The sequence below is a fragment of the Phascolarctos cinereus genome, unplaced genomic scaffold, assembly GCF_003287225.1.
Source record: "Phascolarctos cinereus isolate Bilbo 61053 unplaced genomic scaffold, phaCin_HiC Scaffold_4;HRSCAF=312, whole genome shotgun sequence".
Taxonomy (NCBI): domain Eukaryota; kingdom Metazoa; phylum Chordata; class Mammalia; order Diprotodontia; family Phascolarctidae; genus Phascolarctos; species Phascolarctos cinereus.
The window spans coordinates 286,265,420-286,288,222 of NW_027555847.1; the positions used below are offsets into that span (position 1 = coordinate 286,265,420).

A 22,803-nucleotide genomic window follows, 5' to 3' on the forward strand; every position below is an offset into this window, starting at 1 on the left:
TGTAATCCTCCCTCTAGGTTGCTGACCCTTCCATCCCTCTTCTTGATTCTCTTGTTCATTGATAATTATGAGTGGAACTAACCACTTCTCTCTTACTCTCACAATGAACTCGTCTCTGAATTTAGGTTCCTTCCTAACCACATTAAAGGATGTACAGTTCTTGGGCAACCAAACTGTGCATACCCTTTGATGCAACAATACCACTACTAGGCCTGTATTGTAAACAGATCATAAAAATGGAAAAATGACCCACATTTACAAAAATATTTATAGCAGCTCTTTCTGTGGTGGCAAAGAATTGGAAATCGAGGTGTTGCCCGCCAATTAGGGAATGGCTTAACAAGTTGTGGTACATGAATGTAATTGAATACTGTTGTGCTATAAGAAATGATGAGCAGGCAGATTTCAGGAAAAACCTGGAAAGACTTACATGAACTCATGCTGAGTGAAGTAAGTAGAACAAGGAGAACATTGTACATAGTAACAGCCATGTTTTTTGAAGACTAACTTTGATAGACTTAATTTTTCTCAGCAAAGCAAGGATCTAAGACAGCTCCAAAAGTCTCATGATGAAAAATGCTATCCACATCCAGAGAAAGAACTACAGAGTTTGAATGTAAATCAAAGCATACTATTTGTTCTTTTTTTTCTTCTGTTCTGTTTTGTTTCTTCTTTCTTGTGGTTCCTCCTATTGGTTCTAATTCTTCTATGCAACATGATTAATGTGAAATTATGTTTAATAAGAATATATACATAGAGCCTATATTGTATTGCACACTGTCTTGGGGAGGGAGGTGGGAAGAGTGGGGAAGAAAATTTAAAGATGAAAAGCTTATGGAAGTGAATGTTGAAAACTGAAAAATAAATAAATTAATTTAAAAAAAGATTAAAAAAAAGAAAAAGCTGCTGAACCCAGAAAAAAAAAAGACAACATAACTAATTATCTTTGGTTGCTCTGATGTAGTTTTTCTTAATAATTAACATTTCTGAGGTCAAACATGAAAGCCAAATGTTTAAAAAGCAAAATGTATTTGGCAGTTTCAACTGCCTAACAAAAACTATTATGTAACCTATCTACTATTTTTCATTAGCCAACATTCTGAACTTAATTGATTGAAATTCTTTTCAGAGTGAGAAACCACCACCATAAACCTCTGAGCATTTTTTATTTTGTTTTGTTTTTCTTATGGCAGGTAATGTGCATAGGGTTGGGGAAAGTCACAGACTATGGAGACTCTTCTTGCATCAAAAATAAGTTTGACAGTTGCAATTTTCTCCAATCACCTAATTTCATTAAGAAATTCAAATCATAGGTCAGTCAGTCAATAAGTATCTGTTAAGTGATTACCACATTTTAGGCATTGGGATATATTCTGGGGATATAAAGAAAGATGAAAACAGCTTCTGCTCTCAATGATACATTCTACAAAATGCAAACAATTATATAGACACAAGTTGTATACAGAATGAATTGGGCGTAATCTCAGAGAGAACACACTAGTAATTGGGGAAGAAAGGAAAGGGTTCTTGTAGTAGATGGGGTTTTATTTGAGACTTGTAAGAAGTTAAGAGAAGTTAGAAAAGCCAAAAAATGGAGATGAGGAGGAAGAGCCTCCCAGGAATGGAGGCCTGCCAATGAAAATACATGAAGATGGGAGATTGAATGTCTTGTACAAGAAACATCAAGAAGTTCCATGTCAATCAATAGCAGAGTACTGTCAGTTCTGCTATAACATGGCATATGTATGTGTTCCTAAAAATCAATGCACAATGCAAAATAATATAATAAATACTGTACAGCTAATGGGAAAAATGAGGTTAAGGGCACAATACTGAAAAAAAAACTTTATTAGTAACACATAAAAAGGATAGGAACATAATAAAAGGGCAGTACAATTTTATATATATTAAGTGCTTAAGAAATACATAAATACTATAACAAATAGTGGTGGTATTTATGTCCTTGAGCTCTGCTCAGCCTGCACCTGCCACCACTGGGGTGCAATTCAGGACCGTGGCCAAACTGTCCCCTCTACTGTGATCGAAGGGGAAGTGTAGTGTGTGGGTGTAGACCAGCTTTCCGTTAACTACAGTGCCTACTGTACCAGAACATATGTGATAAATATGGTACTTAACCTTGAGAGAAACCTGAAGTTTGTTTGTGAAAGCAAATGGCTGAAGGGCTACAACTTATAAACTATTGTGCAATTGTGTAGTTTTCTGCATTCTCTGTCTCTTGCTGATGAAATAATGTCTAAGCAAAATTGAAATTAAAATTATGTTCAAATTATTCTTTAATATATTAATCATAGAACAAGTTCACATTTTCAAAACAAGTATTATAGCATAACTGACTTACATGGAGAGTGAAAGGGCAGAAAAGATAGGAAGGGGCTAGGTTATGAATTTAAAAAGCCAAACATGATTTAAAAGTTAAACAAAAGATTTAATATTTGAGACAATTAGGTGGTAAAGTGGGTAGAGGCCTGGGCTTGAAGTCAGGAAAATCTGAGCTCAAATTTGTCCACAGTTGTGTCATTTTCCTTATCTGTAAAATGAATAATAATAACTACACCTACCTTGTATGGTTGCTCTGAGAACCAAATGAGATAATAATTGTTAAGTCCCTGGAAAATAGTAAACACTATACAAATATTAATTGTTATCATCATCACCATCATCACATTCTAGAGACAACTAGAAGTCACTGGAGTTTATTGTGTAGGGGAAGAATGATTAAACATGCTTCCAGATTGATTTAACAGCTGGAAGGAAGATCAACTGTAATGGGGAGAGAAGTGAGGCAGAGGGACCAAAGAGAATGCTGTTGAAATAAATCAGGTGAAAGGTGATGAGGGTCTGTATCAGGGTGTATCAATGGAGAGAAAGGGATTGCATTGGAGAAATGTGACAAAGAGGGAATCACCTAGATTTGGCAACAGATTGAATATGAGGGTATGAGAGATAATGAACTCCTTGACGTCAGTTTATACCTAGTTAAAGAATTGCCTTTACATCTGAGACTTTAGAAAAAAGTGTTTAGCATAGTGTTGCCATTCCTAAACATAACATATTTATTAAATAGTTATCATGAACAGAGAGTAATTCTAGATAATTTAGGCTTAAACACAAGAAATATGAGACCGACACCATTCTTTATTTCAACAAGCTTGCAGTCTATGAAGAAAACAAAACAAAACAACAATAACCCAATGGAAAAAGTTCAAAAGACAAAATGCTATGTGTAGACAATCTGCCATTTTGTTGAAAAGCCTTAGTTTGAGAACATTCTTTACTAATGCAAAACAAAACTAATGAGTCCCTTAGTACTTCAGAGATGCCACTTACTACTCAAGGCTTTTTAGGATCCCTCCTAGGGCTAGAGTCTCTATCCTTCCTAAAATTACCTCATATTTTCTTAACATATATAAAACTAAACTATCGCTCTCATAGGGGTGTGGAGATGCTTTCTCCCACGATGGGATCCTGACTTTAGGTTTACATTATGACTGAATCCAGCTCTGGAAAACTTGGACTCTCAAAAGAGACGTCAGGTTTTTCCTTTTGTTGTCTTTGGCTCTTTACAGCCCTATCCAAGAGCCTTAGAAAAATTCATTTTAACTTTAAGTTTGGCTTATGTTTAGGGCAGTCCCTAAAGGGATAAACAAGGTTCCTTCTTAAAAAAAATAATAGTACTGGGGGCAGAGCCAAGATGGCAGAGTAAAAGCAGTGACTTGCTTGAGCTCTCCCCCAAACCCCTCCAAATACTTGTAAAAATGAGTCTAAACAAATTCTAGAGCAGCAGAACCCACAAAAAGGCAGAGTGAAACAAATTTCCCACCCAACACAACCTGTTGTTGGGTGGGAAAGGTTGTTCCAGGCTGGGCGAGGACAACAGTTCAAAGTGGATAGTGCCAGCAAAGACTAGGGCCCAGCAAACCCAGAGTAGGCCTCAGGAGACTGAATCAAGGGGAACTGGGTTGATTTCCAGACTTCTCAATCCACAAATGCCAAAGACAGCTTAGAAGATCAATGGGAAAGGTCTGTTGTACCTGGGTGAAAGAGGAGCGTGGTCCAGCCCTTGTTGCTAGCACAGCCCCAGGATAGTGGCCACAGCAGCAGCGGCTGCTTCTGGAGCTCTTAGCCCACAGATGGTGGGGGGATCAAGCAGCTAGCTGATCAGAGGAGGCTTGCAGGGATCTTTTTGCTGGTGCTGAGACAGGGCTTTCTTGCTTTGCCAATGCTTGGATCTGGGTCCAGTCCTGGGTAGCAGTCCTGGGGTGAGGAGGAGCACTGGCATAGCAAAGCTTGTGGCAGCAGTGGAGAGGGAACATTCCTCTCATTTCCAGGGCAGAAATGAGTGCTTCTGGGTGAATCAGAGACCAGAGCACAGGCCAGGAGAGGAGTAAACACCTCTCCTTACATCATACCACCTTGGAAGAACTGAAAACTTACAGCTCCCTAACAACAGCTGCACAAAATCCCTGAATCTTGGGACAGTACAACCTTCACACTGAAAGCAGAGCCTACCTTAACAAAGAGTTTAAAAGTCAAGCAATTGGCTGGGAAGATGAGCAAACAGAGGAAAAAAAGTCATACTATAGAATCTTACTTTGGTGACAAGGAAGATCAAAACTTAAAACCAGAAGACTACAAATTAAAAGCTCCTACATCCAAAGCCCTCAAGAAAAATATGAATTGGTCTTACACCATGGAAGAGCTCAAAAAGGATTTTGAAAAGCAAGTAAGAGAAGTAGAGGAAAAATTAGGAAGATAAATGAGAGTGATGCAAGAAATTCATGAAAAACAAGTCAATATCTTGCTAAAGGAGACAAAAAAATGCTGAAGAAAATAGCTCCTTAAAAAATAGACTAGATGAAATGGCAAAAGAGGTCCAAAAAGCCAATGAGGAGAAGAATGCCTTGAAAAGCAGAACTGGCCAAATGGAAAAGGAGGTCCAAAAGCTCACAGGAAAATAATTCCTTAAAAATTAAAATGGAGCAAATGGAAGGTAATAACTCTATGAGAAATCAAGAAATTATAAAACAAAAGTAGAAGAATAAAAAAATAGAAGACAATGTGAAATATCTCAATGGAAAAACAACTGACCTGGAAAATAGATCCAGGAGAGAGAATTTAAAAATTATTGAACTATCTGAAAGCCATAATCAAAAAAAGAGCCTAGACATCATCTTTCAAGAAATTATCAAGGAAAATGGCCTTGATATTCTAGAACCAGAGGGTCAAATAGAAATTGAAAGAATTTACTGATCACCTCCTGAAAGAGATCCCCAAAGGAAAACTCCCAGGAATATTATAGCCAAATTCCAGAGTTCCTAGGTCAAAGAGAAAATATTGCAAGCAGTCAGAAAGAAGCAGTTGAAATATTGTGGAAACACAATCAGGATAACACAGGATTTAGCAGCTTCTATATTAAGGGACTGGAGGGCTTGGAATATGATATTCCAGAGGTCAAAGGATCTAGGATTAAAACCAAGAATCACTTATCCAGCAAATGAGGGGAAACATTGACTTTCAATGATGTAGAGGAATTTAATGCATTCTTCAGAAGCCAGAGTTAAATAGAAAAAGTGAATTTCAAATACTTCCAAAGACTCAAGAGAAGCATGAAAAGGTAAACAGGAAAGAGAAATCATAAGGGACTTAATAATGTTGAACTGTTTACATTCCTATATGGAAAGATGATATTTGTAACTCATGAGACCTTTCTCATCATTAGGGTAGTTAGAGGGTATATATATATAGACAGAGGGCACAGGGTGAGTTGAATATGAAGGGATTATATCTAAAAAAGAAAATTAAGGGCTGAGAAAAGAATGTACTGGGAGAAGGAGAAAGGTAGAGGTAGAATGGGGTAAATTATTTCACATAAAAGTCTCAAGAAAACGCTTTTATAGTAGAGGGAAAGAAGGTGAAGGTGACAGGGAATAAGTGAATCTTATTCTCGTTGGATTTGGCTTAAGGAGGGAATAACATACACACTAAATTGGGCATGGAAATCTATCTTGCCCTACAGGAAAATAGGGGGGAAGGGGATAAGAAAGGGAGGATAGCAGAAGGGAGGGAAGATTGAGGGAGGGGGTAATCAGAAGTAAACACTTTTGAGGAGGGACAGAGACAAAAGAGAGAATAGAATAAATGGGGACTGGGATAGGATGGAGGGAAATATAGTTAGTCTTTCACAACATGACTATTATGCAAGTGTTTTGCATGACAGCAGTGTAAATCCTATATTAATTTGCTTGCCTTCTCAATAAGGGTGGGTGGGGACGGAGGAAGGGAGAGAATTTGAAACTCAAAGTTTTAGAAATGAATGCTAGAAATTATTTCTGCATGTCACTGGGAAATAAAATACACAGGCAAAGGGGTATTAAAATCTATCTTACCCTAAAGAAAATAGAAGGGGAAGGGGATAAGAGAAGGGGGGTGATAGAAGGAAGAACAGATTAGGTTAAGGAGTAATCAGAATGCAGGCCATCATGGGGTTCGGGGAGGAGAGGGATGGGGAGAAAATTTGCAACTCAAAATCTTGTGGAAGTAAATGTTGAACACTAAAAATAAATAAATTGGAAAAAATGAATATTATTCAACGTTCAAAATAGATAAGATATATGGGTTAGTTATTGATTTCCTTTCCATAAAATAAATGCTTGAGACACTAAAGGGCTCTTAAGTGCATTGAATAAAAGATTTAAAATATGAAATATCAGACTATAATTTCTATTATACTCTTCTATGTAATTGATGTTTAAGATATGAAAACATGAAACAATTAGTGGATTCCTGAATATCCATTTCATCTTCAAATCTGTTATTCACTGAATGAACAGCTTTCTCAAGTGCAAATCTTCTGGCTAACCATTTCATGACTTAGGCTCATCCTTTTCATAGGACTCTTCACTAAGAAGGTTAGAGCTGCAGATAACTTTCCCTGTTTTCAGCCTGCTACAATGAGAGTTCTAGAGACTACTTGAGCTCACAAGGTTGCCTTCAAAGACAGAAACATCCATCTGATGATCACTATCCAATCACATATTCTCACAGAAGGAAGCCAAAGAAGAAGAAGCACTTCAGGGTCTAAAGTCTAGGATCAGGCAGCAAGAGTGACCATGGCCACATACAAACAGTCACCATTGGAAGGGAAAGGGGATCTTTTCCCTTTCTGAAAGTTTAAGAAAGCAAATCTTACAGAGTTCCTGCCCATTTGGCAGATGGAGAGAGAGAGGAAGGGAGAGAGAGAGAGAGACAGAGAGACAGAGACAGAGAGTGCAGTAGAAGAAGATGGAGTTACTCCTAAATTTATTGGGTGGTCCCTTCTTTCTGGATCAATGAATAATTATCTTTGATGAAGTAACTCTTCCTTTTCATCACAGGGACCAAAGGACCAATAAGGAGATTGCTTAGTCATCCTAAATCACAAGTCCTTCAGCATTGAGTTTCATGTGTCATTGAAATTAGCCAGAGAATTCAGCTTTGCATGTAGCCCCCTGCTGGCATATTCTCAAACATACTCCATAGTATATATTGAGGTATGTATATGTTTTCTTTACCTAGTAGAATATAAGTTCCTAAAGGAAAAGAATTATTTTATTTTTGTCTTTGTATCCTAGTTCCTAGAGAAGTGTCTGGCATATAGTATAAATCAAATAAATGTTTATTGCTTGATTGCTAGATAGATCTGTACACCAAAGTTTTATCATATTATGGCTGTGGGAAATTGGCTACATAGATTTCAGGTACAATATATTTAGCCATTTTCAGAGTTCTTATTTTTCTGTATGAAAATACAAGCAAGGAAACCACTATTCAGAGATATCTCCAGTAGGGAGTAACCAGGGTATTTGTATGCCTGTGTACATTTGTTGAACTGATTCAGGATGGAGTTTCAACCAAAAAATAAATTTTTCTTCAATTGTGACAATTATAGGGAAATATATTGAAATACTAAGGATTGTTTATTTTGATTAAATTAAAAATGGATGTATGCAAGATGCAATTTTGAAAACTGTTATAAATTTTTAATGCAAGTTAGTGAATAAGAGGGAAAGGTAAGATTGAAAGGTATATGAAGAATTTGATGGTTATATATGTTAAAGAGATCACCACATTTCTGCAAAATAAAAACAAAAACAAAAACCCTTGCTTAAGAGTTCTTCATGGATTCCTAAGAATCTTTGAACAGAAATAATTTGTTCATTAGTTACATTTTCTAGCGTAACAATATAGATTGCCTATGTTTATTAATTTACTATAATTTAAAATGGGAGACAAATGTTCAACTGCAAGAGCTGAATTTGAGCTGTACTAAACAAATATGTTAGCTCTATTGACAAAATCATTGTTGGCAGCTGTCTCAGCATATAAAACAAACTAAGTTGCATTAAATACAAAATTATTAAAATTTTTCAGTTCAAAACAAAAAAATCTTGTTAGGAATATTATATGAAACAATTGTGTAGACTGTGATTAGTTATTACTTTCCTGCAGATGTCAGTTATAATTTTAATTTAAAATCCCTTGTAATAATTGTATGAATTGTAATTATTGACCCTATGAGTTGTAGCATTTATTTCTGAATAATCAGCAAAAATGAATTAAACTAAGTTGCAGATGGGATTTTCATATATTTTTAAAAATATTCTTGGAAACTAAAAAAATTTCCAGGCATGAGGAGATCAATATATTGTTAACAGATTTTCATAAAATAGTTGTTTACTTCTTTGTTTGTACAGAAATCTGAGGGGAAAAAAGAAGATTGACAGAATTTTTCTTTCTTACAAGATAACTTGTAGAAATCATGATAAAGAAGATAAAGGATACCAATTTTATAAACTATTTGACTAAATAAAAATGATAATAATATATGACTTTATAAATCTAGACTCAAAATGCTCAGATAAATCATGTATACAACTAAAAGCACATGTTGTTAAACATTTATCCTCATACAAATATATAGGCTTTTGGTTTATAGTGGTAGAATTTCTTTTTTAAAAAATATTTTACTTTCTCCCACTTACATGTAAAGACACTTTTTTTACATTCTTTTTTTTTTAAATTTTGAGTTCCAATTTTTCTTCCTCCCTCCTTCCCCCTCCCTAAAACAGCAAACAATTTGATATGCATGCCCAATCATGCAAAAATATTACCATATTAGTCAAGTTGTAAAAGAAGACACAGACCCCAAAAAATACACACAAAAATAAAGAAAATGAAAAATATTACTTTTTGATCTACATTCAGATTCCATCAGTTCTTTCTCTGGAGGTAGATAGCATTTTTCATCTTGAGTCCTTTGGAATTGTCTTGGATTATTATGTTGCTGAGAATAGCTACTTCATTCACATTTGATCATTGTAAAGTATCACTGTTACTATGTACAGTCTTCTCCTGGTTATGCTCACTTCACTCAGCATCAGTTCATTGTAAGTCTTTCTAGATTTTTCTGAAATCTGACTGCACATTGTTTCTCATAACATGATAGTATTCCCTTCATACAATTGAGAAAAGATTTCCAATTTGAATTCTCCTTTTTCATTTTTTTTATATTGGCAACTTAGTTTTTCTCTTTTGTATTACATTAAGTAAAGCATTATGTTATTTTTAATTTTTGACTTGTGTTTTATTTATTTCAATTATTTTGGTTTTTTTCAATGTTGTTTATACCTTCTTTTATTTTGAGAATTTAAGTTATCGTGTTTTATTGAATTTTTTTTAAGTGTTTCTTTTCAATTTTCTTGAGCTGCGTGGCTGGGGCCTATTGCTGGCCAATCAATAAGAACCAGAGTAACTTGGGTTTAAGGTATGGTCCTCAAAAAAGAAATTTAACCTGTAAACCCCAAGATATCTTGTGAGGTTTCAGTGATCAAAATTTATATTTCTCTGGAGAGACCACTTGCAGGTAAGGGAATGATTCCCTATGTAGGCAGAGGGAGAGAGAGGAGAAATGAAGAAGAGGGAAGGAGGGAAGGAAGAAAGGAAGGAAGGAAAGAATAGTTGTGCTGACTAACTGGAACTGCACAAGCCTCATTTCATCATTGTTTGGGCTCTGATGGTTCAGAAGGAGTGTAACTAGCAATTGTTTGTATTTTGGCCAGATGTCTTCCACTCCAAATTTTATTTGCTTTTTTGTTTGTTTGTTTATTTATTTAGAATAGGTAAAAGAGGACATCCTTTGTCTCATTCTTATCTAATCTTAATCACTGCATGAACATTGCCTCAGACAAACTGAGATCTGAGAAAGGCCTTGGCTTAAAAAAGTCAAGGTCTCCCATGGTATCTAGGCCATCTCCAGTCATCCTGATCTATATCTTGCCACTGGGCTCCGATGACTTCAGAGAAGAAAATAAGGTTAGTGACTTTGCATAACCCTCCCTCACTTAAATCCTATTCACTTGCAAGCCATGGCATCATCTTCCTAATGTCATGATCTTCTTCAAGAATGAAGGACAAACAAGAACCTAAGGGTTGTGTGAGCTGCCCCACTGGGGACCCAACTGTCCAGTTCAATTGGGCAATGCAGCTCCTACCTTTCTCCTCTCCTCTTTTCTTCTCTCCTTTCCTCCTTTCTCCTCTCCTTTCCTCCTTTCTCTCCCACTGTCCACATAAGGTATCATACCCTTACCCGTGGGTGCTCTGCCCAAAGGAATATAAATTTTGATTACTGAAATCTAGAAAGAAATCTTGGTATTTATTGACTAGATTTCTTTCTTAAGGACCAAGCCTTAAAGCCAAATCACTCTGGTCTCATTGATTGGCCAACAATAGGCCCCAACCCAAGTCCCACCTGGTCATTGTTTGAGACCAGATGGCTCCAAGTGAATGTCAATAGCAATTCTTTTTGTTTTCTGAGCATCTTCCCCTTCAAGATTTATTTATTTTTGATTAGGTAAAAGAGGTCATTTTTTGCCTCATTTCTTACCTAGCCTTAATCACTGTATGAACATTGCCTCAGTGAAACTGATACCTGGGAAAGAACTTAGCTTCAAAAGGTCAAGGTCTCCTGCTGCATCCAAGTCCATCTCCAGTTATCCTGATCTATGTCTTGCCACTGGGTCCAGATGGCTCCAGAGGGGAAAGTGAGGCTGGTAACTTTGCACAGCCCTCCTTTACTTAAATCCAATTGGATTGCAAGTCATGACATCACCTTCCTGATGTCATGGTCTGCTTTGAGAACAAAGGACAAACAACAATTCCAAAACTTGTTCACACAGTACCTCATTGATGGGAATCTCCTCAATTTTCTAATTCTTTGCCACCACAAAAAGACCTGCTATAAATATTTTTGTACAAGTAGGTCTTTTCCCCTCCCCCTTTTTGATCTCTTTGTGTATAGAACCATCCCCAGTAGTTAAACCATAAAAGTATTGGAAAATGTGATCCAAAATACTGATAGTCAGTATTACATTTGTGTATCTTTCTGTGATACTTGGGGCACTGCAGTAGTGGCATTAAAATATAAATATTCTGAGCTGACTTCGATGTTACCTTTCTTAGGCCTACAAAAAAGCAGCACACTATTTTGTTAATTGTTTCATGAGAGAATGCAACATTCTTGGTGTCACCAGGTCATGTTCTCCTTGAATCATCTACTCAGTACCAACTTCAGGTCATTTCTGGCCTATGAGTGGTACAGCCCTCCTAAAGACTGTAGTAAAGAGAATTCTGGGAAGATGGCGGAGTAGGTTAGAAAATCCCAAGCTCTCAAGAATTTCCCCAACTAAAGAGATAAAATAGCACCTTAGGGTGAACAATGTGCAGGTAAAAATAAATAATCATAGGGGCACAACAGGGGTATTCCTGAGACAATTTGAGAAGATGAGAAGAAAAACCCTAGCATGAGGTTGGTCCCTGTGAAGAGTAAACATCTCCAGGCTGGCGTCTGGGTTAGCAACAAGCAGCAAGTTGCTTAAACAAGAGGCAAGGTCTGAGGTTAGTTGGTTTGGGAGACTACCTCAGCCCCAGCCACAGAAACTTTTACCCCCATGATAGTGAGGAGAGTTGGGCATCTGAGCAGGGGAAGATCAAGGCAACCTCTGCTGACAAGGAATGCCAGATCCAGATGTGCTGTGGAGAGCAGTGGGGATGAGAAGGAACCAGCACACACATGCCTGGTGAGTAAAGAAGCATGGGGGAGAATGACCCTGGCTGTGGGCACTTACAGGAGCCTAGAAGTCTAGCTTTGGTTCCAGGCTAGAGGGGAGAACTGAAGATCTGAGGCAAGAGGTACCAACCCCCATAACCCAGGGCTAGAGGTGATTACAAAAATCAAGCTATTACTACAAAAAAAAATGTACAGGCAAAAAAGAAAGAATCCAACCATAGAAAATTAATTACAGGAATAGAGAAGACTGGGGTTCATCTTCAGATGAGTATATTGAAGCAAAGAAACCCTCTTCTACCCCAAAGAATAACATAAAATGGTTACCGGCCCAGAAAGAATTCATAGAAGAACTTAAAAAAGAGTTTGAAAATCAAGTGACAGAGATAGAGGAAAAACTAAAAAAAAAAAAGAAAGAAAAGAATAATCCAAGAAAAAGAAGAAGATTATGAAAAGCAAGTAAACCAATTAGAAAGGGAGATCCAGAATCTTGCGGAAGAAAATTGCACCTTGAAAATTAGAATTGAGCAATGTGAAGCCAGTGAATTATGAGATCAGGAAATCATTTAATATAACATGAAGAATGAAAAAAATAGAAGAGAAAGTAAAACACAAGAAAAACACTTTATCTGGAGAACAGATGAGGAAGAGAAAATACAAAAATAACTAGACTACCTGAAAGCTATGATCAAAAAAATATACTTGATACAATGATACAAGAAATAATTAAAGAAAATTGTCCTGAAACATTAGAATGGCGGTGAGGTGGGGAGTGGAAACAGAAAAAATCCACTGATCACCACTTGAAAAAGATCCTATGAGGCAAACTCATAGCAGCATTGTAGTCAAATTCTGAAATCCCCAGCTCAAGGATAAAATATTAAAAGCAACGAGAAAAAAATGTAAATATGATGATGCCACAATTAGAATCACACAAGGCCTAGCAGCAGAGACACTAAAGGACCACAGGTCTTGGAACACTACATATATCAAAGAGCAAAAGAACTCAGGCTCCAGCCAAAAATATCATACCTAGCAAAGTTAAGCATAATCCTGAATGAAAAAAAAAATGGACATTTGATCAACTGTCAGACTTTTTTTAAAAAAAAAGAAAACTGAACTTAATAAAAGATTTGACATACAAGAGCCAAGAAAAACATAAGGTACATACCAAAGACTGATTACAAGGGGTACAATAAGGGCAGACTACTTACTGTTTATATATTTAAAAATGTATCTCTAAGATTGCCATTGGTAATTGGGTTGTTTGTAAGAAAGATTGGGGTAGACCTGAGTGTGATATGACTTTAAAAAGTAAAACCATCTAGGAACAGCTAAAAAGAGTAACTATTATACAAATGAGGTGGCAGAGGAAGAACTGATACAAAGGAATTAGATGGGGGAGGAGCGCTGGTAACTCTGGTAACCTACTTTCACAGGGAATGGGTTTAAGAGGGAACAATACATATATATCTAGAAGGGTATAAAAGTCTTCTAAATTCAGAAGAAATAAAGTGGTAAGGTGATGGGGGGGAGAGTACAAGGGAGGAAACTCTAGAGGGGAGGTAAGAGAATTGGTTAAAGGGGTATATAGAAGGGTATTTAGATCTATGGGAATGGGAGGATAAAGGAGTGAACTCTAGAAGGGAGGATGAGGAATAGGTTATGGGGGCAATAGAAGGTTGTTTAGGTTTATGCAAATGGGAGGATTGGGGAGGGATTCTTGGAGGGGGGAAGGCTAAGTAATAGGAAGTCAAGATAGCAGGTAGAAGTAAAGTAGAGGAATCAGTAGGTATAGGAAACAAGAGATATGCACAAACATAAAAACAAAGATCAGGAGCAGAATTTGTCAAGGAAAGAATATGTCTAAATATGTATGTATATAGGTGTATATATGTATGTATATGTGTGTGTGTGTGTGTGTGTGTGCACGTATATATATACACATATATATATACATATATATATATATAAAATCTATGTAGAAATATATCCACAATTAATTGTAGCTTTTTTTGGGGGGGGGTGAGGAGGGAGGAAGGGTGAAAGAAAGAATAAAGTGGAAAATGCACAGCAGAGAACAAAAGAAAACTTACAAGAAAGCGCAGATGGACACAATGTGTAGTATTTATCATGCAGGCTTTCTCATTACATATTTTGAATCCTTTCTTATGCTCTATGCACATGACATGCTTTTTTTTCCTTTTCTTACTTTTCATTCAAGTTCCAATATTTAAGTTCATATTTTTTTCTTTTCTCTATTCTGATTTGTGTTCTAGTATTTGAGTCTAAAATAAAATTTAAAAAAGAAAAAAAGGTTACATACCCCAATTAACCATCAGATGGAGTCCATCTTGTAAATTCTTTGATTCCTTCCTGGTGGTAATCAGTTAGGAATTATCTACTTGAAATGAACTCTATAACTCTTGAGTCCCCTCCTAGTATCTAATTCCTCTTTATCACCATAATCTCACACATTTACAGGACCTAGCTTCTCAATACATTTGTGGCAGCATAGTTTATTGAAAATAGCAAAAATAGAAGGAAAAAGAGTTAGTAATATATAGATCCTTCAAGCCATATCCCCAAACTTTCTTCCACTTAAGCTCACAGCTCTTCAGATTTGGCAAACAAATTTCTTTAAAAAAAAACAACACAAAAAAACCCCCTAAACAAACAAAAAACTAAACAAAACACTGGTGATAGAAAAGGAATGAATGGAGGCAAGGGAAAAATATATGTCTTGGGGAATTCTAGCTATGGATCATAGACAATGTCAGGTTCAAAATGGAGTGAGTAGAATGAGGAGAACATTGTACGTGTAACAGCAATATTGTAAGGATGATCAACTTTGAAAGACTTAGATGCTCTGGTCAAGATATTAATCAGAAACAATTCCAAATTTAGAATTCATCAGATTGAAGCATACTTAAAAAAACCTTTATTTTTGTTTTGTTTTGTGTATGTGTATGTCTTTTCTTTTGCAACATGGGAAAAATGGAAATATGTTTTGCATGACTTCACATGTATAATTGATAAACTGCTTGCCTTCTCAAAAGGTGGGGGATGGATTGGAGGGAAGGAGAGAATTTAGAACTCAAAATTTTTAAAAAATGGATGTTAAAAATTCATTGACACATAATTTGGAAATATTTAATGAAATAAATTAAAATATATTTATTTTTCTTTTAAATTCTTTATTGATATAATTTGTTGTTATGTTAACTAATTTATTTTAGTACTCCTTTCATGGGAGTCACTTCATGTAGCAAAGACTTTTTTTTAAAGTAAAAAAAAAGAATGAAGAGGGGAAAAAATAACTCTTAAAACTAATAAGCTATAGATTTTGGAGTTTTGTTTTCTTATTCAATTTGTAACTCATTTTATTGGATTATTTAATACGTTCATATGTAAAGTTATGAGTTAGATTTATGTTTTATTCTTCTCTCTAATACAACTTTCTAAATTGGGATTTTTAAAAAAGCCATCCTCTTTAAAGATATTATTGTTTCTTAAGTTATTTTTGCTTAAGTTATTTTAAGGAAACCCTATTTTCGTAGGTTCTCTTGTCTTCACCCTTAAATTCCTCCCTCTATTCCCAATTGACAAATGGAAAAAGGAAACAGGCATTTTTTTAGGAGAAATCAAAGCTATCAATCAATAGTTGAAAAAGTGCTCTAAATCACCACTGATTAGAGAAATGCAAATTAAGACAATTCTGAGGTAACACCTCACTTATCAGATTGGCTAATGTGACAGAAAAGGAAAATGACAAATCCTGATCAGGATGTGGAAATATAGGGGCACTTATGTGTTGCTGATGGCGTTTTGAACTGGTCCAGCCATTCTGGAGAACAACTTAGAACTATGGCCAAAGGCAATACCACTAACTAGGTCTCTATCCCAAAGAAATCAAAGAAAAAGGAAAAGGACACATAAGTACACAAATATTTATAGCAGCTATTTTTATGGTGGCAAAGAATTGGAAATTTAAGGGATGCCCATTAATTGTGGAATGGCTGAACAAGCTGTGGTATATGATTGTGATGGAATACTATTGTGCCATAAGAAATGATGAGCAGGACAGTTTCAGAAAAACCTGGGAAGACATAAGCAAACTGGTAAAAAGTGAAGTGAGCAGAACTAGCAGAACATTATACACAGAAACAGCAATACTGAAATGATGGTCAACTATGAAAGACTTAACTACCCTGAGCAATACAACGATCCAAGGTAATTCCTAAGGACTCATAATGAAAAATGCTATTTACCTCTAGAAACAAAACTGATGAACTGAGTGCAGATTGGAGAACACTCATTTTAATTGTTGTTATTTAAGTGACATCACAGGTATAAGGGGTTATCATATTGCTTGCCTTCTCAATGGGTAGGGGAGGGAATCTCAAACTCAAAATATAAAAAAAGGAATTAATTCTTCCTTTTACATAATTTAATTCTCTTTTTTCTTCATCCATTAGTTGATTAAAATTCTCCCTTCTCTCCTTTAACTTATTTTGTTAGTTTTTTAAATATTTTGTGTCTTTCTAAAAAGAATTTCTTCACTTTGTTATCTTCATTAATTCTCTTTTCTCTCTATTCTAAACTTTCAGTTTTTCATTCATATTCTTTATACATCTTTGTTTCTTTCTCAGTTTGTGTTCCTTATGGAATTAAAGCTTTTTTCTCTTTTGCTTCTTTGGAGAGATTTGCTAAGACAGATTCAAGTTCTCCAATTCTGTCAATTATTTCTCCTGTATAGGCCATACATTCTTTGAAGATTCTTATTTCTCTCTTGTACCATTTGGGAATATCCTGCTGTGATTCCATACTCTCTTGGGAATCCAAAGTTTTTGCTGCCTCATCACGTGTTGTTTCATTTTTCTTTGTCTTGTTATATTTACTCAGAGATTTCTGGGTTTGTTTAGATGCCATTTTCCCTTCTGTTATTAATAGCTAAACTGTTGACATATCTGTGTGCACTCAACTTTTTAAACAGAATTTTCTTCTGAGATCTCTGATAAATTCAGTCTTTTTTCTTTTGTTCCTTATCATTCAGTTTCTTTGTTTGTTTGTTTGTTTTGGTTAGGCAATGGGGTTAAGTGACTTTCACAGGGTCACACAGCTAATAAGTGTTATTATGTGTCTGAAGCCGGATTTGAACTCAGGTCCTCCTGAATCCAGGGCCAGTGCTCTATCCACTGTGCCACCTAGTTGCCCCCATCATTCAGTTTCTGATTCCTTTTCTTTTGATGGCAGATCCCCTGAAGGTTGGAACTCAAAGGTGTCTCTGCCTCTTCCCACACCACCCTGGGGAATTCACGTTTCACTAGCCTCAGTCCCTACACCAAGTGACTTTAGTGAGTACAGAACTGGTCTTAGCTAGATTCTAGCCTCCTTTCCTTTCTGCCTGGTGTAGCACTCCACACTGTTACCCTGCTCCAGTTCTCTCTGTTCTTTAGTTCAATGGCTGAGATGTCACAGGCTGACCAAATTTCTGATTTCCTAGACCTCCACCTCCTCTGTGGCCATTAATCACCAGTCTCCCACAATGCTATATTGCCACAGGATGTCTAATTTGGAACCAAGTCTCAATGCCACTTGGGAAAATCCAATTTCATCTTAATCCCCCAACTGGGTGGCTGTCACTCACCCCTCTGGGAGGGCCACAGCAGCCGGACCTGTAGGTCCTCTCAGGGTGGATGAGATGGGGTGAATACCCCAGGGGCTCAAACCTTCAAACTGCTCAGCTTGCTCTCACTTCCTGCAGCCAAGATGCCTAGAAATAAGTTAAAATATAAAAAAAAAATATTGGGAAATCAGGAAAATAGCAATGAGGAGCAGTCTCCCCCTCTAGCTTGCAAGCTTGGTGGGAGTCACTGTATCTAACTCATGTGAAAGGCCAAAATCACAATCAGAGGTGGGGAACCTGAAGCCTTGAGGCCACATGTGGCCTTCTAGGTCTTTGGGTGCAACCTTTTGACTGAGTCCAAGTTTTACAGAACAAATCCTTTTATTAAGGGGATTTGTTCCATGAAATTCGGGTTCAGTCAAAGGGATGCACTTGAGGACCTAAAAGGACACATGTGGCCTTGAGGATGTAGATTCTTCACCCCTGGAAATGGAAGAAACATTTGCACACATCTAAGGACTCATAAGAGAGCCTCAAAGTCTCAACAACAAAATCAGCTGACATTGGTTGGCATGGTGTTTAGTTCGCCTGGCTTCAAAGGTAGCCATTAAACATGGTAGTCCCCTGAGTAGTGATCAGGAGATCCAAAATTCAAAGACAGCAAAGGGAAGCAGCAATCAATCTGAATGCCAGCATTGATATCTGTTCCCCTCTAACTTATCACTCAGCTTCATGCACAATGTGGCTATGAACCCCTCATACACCCAGGTGGAGAGGGGGAAGAGGAATCATCAAAATTCCTCTTCTAGTCACTTCTATCTGTCTATTTCTCTCTCTTAATTGGAAACAGGAAGAAATAAAATTCCAATAAATAATAAATACCCAAACACAGATTACATAAGAAAAATGCAAATTATCAAAGACGATCAAAAATTGGAACAATCAATGTTGTGGGGGGAGGTACAGGGTGGTTTAGTAGGTAGTCACACAATTAAATAATATTGATAGGTTTCTAAAGTGGTCCAACCATTTTGAACATGAATTTGGAGTGATCTAAGAAAAAATGAATAGTCCTTGTTACTTACTTTATTTTTAGGAATATGCCTCAAGAAAGTTAAAATATAGCCATAAGCAAGACACACACACACACACACACACACACACACACACACACACACACACATTCTTTGTTGTAGCAAAAAAATAGAAAACAGAAAAAATTTCTGCCCATCAATAGGAGAATAGCTAACTAAAAACTATTATATATGAATGTAAATGGAGTATTACTGTGAAGGAAGAAATAACCAGTGAAAAAATCCATGGAAACTCGAACATTTACGTAAGCTTATAGAGAATGCAATAAGTTGAACAAAGAGAACAAAATGCATTTTGACTACAATGAGGTTAATGAAAACAAAACTAAAGACAAAATATATGCCCATCAACTAGGGAGTGATTTTCTAAATTGTGGCACATGAATATAATGAAGTTGTAAGAAATGACAAACTGAGAAAAATGTGAAAAGTACATACACTGATGCAAAGTAAAGTAAGTGAATCCAGGAAAGTATCATGCACAATGTCTAGAATGATGAAATAAAAAACAACCAGAAAGTAATAGAATCTGAATGTTGCAAAATTTCTAAGAACAAGCTTATCCCCAAAAGGACATACGAAATTACATTATGATTTTTTTATATATTGATATATTTTCCTGATTATTTTTTCTTTTTCTCTTCATTTTTTTTGCGTGTGATAAGAACTAGGAACAGAAGAAAGGATAAAGGTGGAGAAGTGAGTAGCATAGGAAAGATATCAATAAAATCAATTTAAAATAAAATGAAAAGACTGCTGAAAGGAAGCTAATCTCTGAATTTGAAAACAAAAACAAAAACTAATGAACCTCCCAGGTTAACATATCATACAACTGTTCTCCTAATGTCAGAGAGTCAGGAGACTATTAAGGAATAATGTGTACATTTTTAGATGTGTTCACTGTATCTGATAATTTTGTTCAATTTTCTCCCTTTTATTATTTATTTATTTTGCTTTTTGGTGAGGCAATCAGTGTTAAGTGACTTACCCAAGGTCATACAACCAAGACCCTCCTGACTCCGGCCTTCAGGTCAGAACTCTATCCACTACATCACTTAGCTCCCCCTAATTTTCTCCTTTTTAACAAGGAAGAACTCAAACATCAGGAAGGAAAACTCTCCCCCATACATAAACAATTAATTATGACATAAAAACAAAAGGAATTAATAAAAAAACAAAAAATAAGCCATGTACAAATTATCTGATGAGATTTAAATACATGTAGAAAAGTTTAAGGAACAATGATAGATGAATTAACTTTATTATTATTAAATTAAGCAATTCAAATAAACTTCATTTTTAAAAATTTTCTTTAAAGTATCATCAAAGTGGTTTTCAACTATTTATTTATAGTATACTTAATTCTTTTTTTAAATTAAAATTTGTTTTTTAAAAATCAAGAAAATTTCATCATTTAATTTTATCTTTAAGTTTTGAATTATGTGTATAATCTCTATGTGTATGCCTTATGTGAATTTTCAGATGGCTATATAGAAATAATTTTGTTTAGTTATTTCAATTGTGAGTGACTCTTCACAACTCCATTTGGAGCTTTATTTTTTTTTTAAATTTTAAAGTCTTTGCTTTTTGGTGAGATGATCAGGGTTAAGTGACTTGCCCAGGGTCACATAGCTGTAAGTGTTAAGTATCTGAGACTAGATTTGAACTCAGGTCCTCCTGACTCCAAGGCCAGAGCTCTATTCACTGTGCCACCTAGCTGCCTCATTTGGAGTTTTCTTGACAAAGACATTGAAGTGATTTGTCATTTCATTCTCCAGTTCATTTTACAGAGGAGGTGCTGAGGCAAAGCAAGGTTAAGTGACTTGCCCAGGGTCACACAGCTTTTAAGTGTCTGAGGCCAGATTTTAACTCATGAAGATAAGCCTTTCTGATTCCAAGCCAAATGCTCTATCCACTATGCCACCTATCTACCCTATATAAAAAAAAGACCATTTTTCTAAACATGGATTTAATGTTTTACAAACATTATCTCACTTAACCCTCACAGCAATCCTATAAGGAAGGTGCTATTGTTATCTTAATTTTAAAATTGTGAAAACTGAGGCAGACAGATTAAATGACTTGCCCAGAGTCACATAGCTAGTCTGAGGCTCAAATCTTTCTAATTTCAGGGGCAATGATCTATCCCTTGGGATACCTCTTAGCTTTAAAAGTTTTAGTAAATTTGGAAGGAGTTCTGGGCTCCAGTCAAGTACTGATTCTGCTATTATCTGTGTCCTCTAGAACAAGGTAATTAATCACTATCTCATTTTCCTCAGCATTATTGTGAGCAGCATTATGAGAATAAAATGAGATTATGCATGTGAAACACTTTAAAAAAGTGCTATACAAATAAATGCAAATTGAAAATATTATTATTAGTTGTATTATTGGAATTATTTTATTATAATATATCTATCTATCTGCTCAGAGGAACTTCTGAGTATAGTCCTATGAAATCCAGAAGTTAACGTTTGACTTTTGAAATAAATACATGTGAAGAAAATATAGCTATTGTAATGAAAATTTTCATTTTTTCAGAATATTTTATGTTTTAGCAATCTACCAGAAGCTGTATTAAAAGGGATTAATGAAGCGGATTCAGACAAGTTAAGTAATATTAATTACACTGATTAAATGACTAATTATAATTATGAAATGTTGATGGAAGGGTAGAGATACTGTGTGTGTACATTAAAGATGTGTCATATGTGAGGAGGTTTTTTTTTTTTGTTTAAGCATCTTTTTCGTAACTTGAAAAGTCTTCAGTCTGATAATTATTGACAAGAATCAATCATTCATACTCACATTTCTTTGATGCTTTGACACCACAGAGGATTACATAGTTCTCTGTCTACTTTCTTCACTGATATTTCTATGGCATTGTAGTAGAGGGAGAAAAAAGGGGGGAAACACGGGTAAAAAAAAGATAATTTGGTACATTATAGGCAGTTTCAAGGAAGTCATTTTTGTCTATACTTGTCCCAGTCTTGGAGTACACCTATGGCTGGAGGAGTGATATAAATGATGAACCCACAAAAGAGCATGAAGAGGGACCAGACAAGAAGTGGGAGAACCAATCACTGAAAAACAAACAAACAAACCAGAGAATAACTAAGAGAGAGTGATCTGCTACATCAAATGCTGTGGAAGTCAAGAAGGACGTGTAATAGAGAGCATCATAGAAGATAAAATGGATGATTTTTGTTGCATTAAATCACAAAATGTTTTGCTTAAACAAAGCCAACCAACTAAAATTGTAAGGAAAATAGTTAGCTTGAGGGGGGAAAAAAAAGTCTTTGCAGCAAGTTTCTTTGATAAGCATCTCATCTCCAAGACACATAAAAAATTGTTTCGATATTATAAGAACATGATTAACGGATATGAACAGACAGTTTTTAAAGAAAGAAATCTAAACCAACAACCATATGGATGAATGGTCCAATTCACTAATAATTAAACACAACTTAAAGCAACTGAAGTTCTACCTCCCACCTATTAAATTGAGCAGGATGAATCTCCAGTACAAGTCTTGGAGACTGGTGAAAAGAGATCCCAGCCTCTTGAGACTCCTGGGACTTTCCTGTCACTCACCTCTCCCTGGATACAGTACTGGCAGTAGTGCAGGCATCGCCCTTTCCAGGCTTTCCTTCTCTCCTCATAGGTGGTGCACAACTCTGATCACATCTATCCTTTCTCCTTGTCAATCATATTTCCTTCTATTTAGACAACCTATGTAAACATGCATATCTTACATGGGTTTAGCACTCATCCTGTATGCATATGGTCTGCAATTTTATTTGCTAATTTCATTTTGCCAGATATATCTAATCAAAAATATTCTTTCTGTTAGTTCCAAAACAGTAGAAGTCCATCCTTAATATTTTAAGCACTAGCTGACAAATCTGTTGCAAAAATTAAAAATACATTATCTTCTATAGTATTTTTATTGCTTTTTT

General features: G+C 35.7%; 1 pseudogene; it reads right to left on the bottom strand.

The window, feature by feature from the left end:
* Positions 1 to 22,475, bottom strand: part of LOC110222117 (pleckstrin homology domain-containing family A member 3 pseudogene) — a 34,878-nt pseudogene extending 12,403 nt beyond the window's left edge.
* Positions 22,476 to 22,803: the final 328 nt, after the last annotated feature.